Genomic DNA, 2,185 nt, shown 5'->3' with positions numbered 1-2,185 from the left:
CAAGTCCCTACTTGGGAGCGGCTACGTGTGTTTTTGGGAAATTGTAGTCGTGAGTTTACTACTTTGTACTACTTCTGTGATATTACTACTACTTCTACTTCCTGTTATCTTCTTCGTCATCGTCTTTTTCACCAGTAGAAACAGCCGGTTGTTGATCACGTGACTCCTGTGATGTGAAAAAAGTGTTTCCATTGTAGTTTTGCGAAAAACACCAATTTCAATACGGCCGAAAAACCACCTCATATAGCATAAAAACATTTTGTCGAAAAACGTGATTTTTTTCGAAATTGACGTGTTTCCATTGAGCAAATTTATTTTCAAAATTCTAATTTGTGCATTTTCATGGTCAATGGAAACGCAGCTACAGACAAAACCTTATCCTCTTTGCTTTTTGCGACTGGTGATGATTGAAAATAAAACTAAAAGACAGTGAAATGCACTTTATTTATATTTGTACTCCCTTTTTATACAGCTCATTGATCCCAGGTCAAATAAAAAATACCCTTTATATCTGACTTGTCTTCTCAGATTAAATTAAAGACATGTCCTCTTTTAAAGCACTAAATGATTGTAGATGTAGGTTTCAATTATCTGGGTAAGTATAGTAACACAAAAACTACACTAACTATAAGAACCATTTTAAATGTAACCTGCGCTCCGATCAGTTAATCAAGATTTTGTTTGTAATCTGTGTATTAACTGAAGTGCTTAACCTCGGCAAGACTTTATTCACATTATGGCTTTTTCATACAGGTGCACAGTTCTTCTGTTACACAAAACCACTTGTTTTAACTGGTGTTTGTAAAGGAATTTGTCCTGAAGACAAAAAGACTATTTATCTAGAAGGAGGGAGAAAAGGGTGAGACACACACATAAAGAGAGGGGTGTGTGTGTGTGTGTGGGGAGTGGGGGGGGGGGGTGACTGACAGGACAACTTTCCAAAACAGCCATTCCTGGAATGTTAGTGGAGGGTGCCACATAGTTTGACATATTTGTTTCTTGGTCGGCACAGCAACAGGACAAGCATGTTTATTAGCAGAGACCAACAGAGTGGAGATAGAGAGAGGAAACACCCAGAGAAAAGAATGTGGATTGACACTGGAAAAATAGGTCTTATCTGCCCAATGTGCAGAATAATAAGGAACAGCTGGGGCGGCTGTGGCAGAGGGGAGTTGTCCTGTAACTGGTGGGCTGCCGGTTCGATCCCCTGCTCCATCCATCTCAGTCACCACTCGTGTTTCCATCCAGTTGTAGAGTGAATTTTTATCGAACTTTTCAAAATTCGCAAAAAATTAAATAAATAAAAATTTGAATCTAGACTGTTTCCATCTAGTTTCCCTCTCGACTGTTTGATGCGAATAAACGAGGATATGCAACACGTGATTGCGTCAGACGAGGCTGCGCAACACGTGATTACGTCAGACGAGGCTGCGCAACACGTGATTACATCAGACGAGACTACGCAATACATGATTACGTCAGACGAGGCTACGCAACGCRTGATTACGTCAGACGTTGGCGACAAGCTTTGCGGTAGTAAACAGGAATTGAAATTTGCTAACTAGCAGAGGCTAATCATCTCAGGACAATGGAGCGATTTTTTTCGTGAATGCCTTGCTATTGGGCAAGTTGTAATTATTCTATCTATTCAGCTAGTACAGGCTGTGTTTAACGCTGCCAGGAGACGTAGGGAAATAAACGCAATGTTTTCGCATGTTAATGATAACATCCGGGACGAGGCAGGAAAGTGGAAACAGCTGAACGTCACGTGAGGTAAATATGCACTATGTCAGAATTTATTCAACAAACGTGTTTCAATCTCCTGTTTTGTGCATTAACTACTTTGTCATCATCCAAAAATCACCTCAACTGAGTGTAAAAACTTTTTAGAGAATTGAGGATTTTTTTTAATTTTGCTGGTTGGTTTCATCTTCAGTAGTAATGGTAGTTCAACTTTGGAATAAGAAAGTAAAATAAGAATCAAAAGCTTGCGTTTTCATATGAGGAAAAAAATAAAATGAAAAGTCATTTTATAAAAAGACTCAATGTGTAAAATGAAGAATCTGTTGGTGAGTGTGGTGAATGTGCCCACCAGCTTCCATCTGACCCTGCATGGAAAAACAGGTGGATGGATGGATGGATGGATGGATGGATGGATGGATGGATGGATGGATGGATGGATGGA

This window comes from Austrofundulus limnaeus, unplaced genomic scaffold (genome assembly GCF_001266775.1).
Source record: "Austrofundulus limnaeus strain Quisiro unplaced genomic scaffold, Austrofundulus_limnaeus-1.0 Scaffold1173, whole genome shotgun sequence".
Lineage (NCBI taxonomy): Eukaryota > Metazoa > Chordata > Actinopteri > Cyprinodontiformes > Rivulidae > Austrofundulus > Austrofundulus limnaeus.
The sequence above is the reverse complement of the archived record's forward strand: the minus strand, read 5'-3'. Positions refer to the sequence as shown.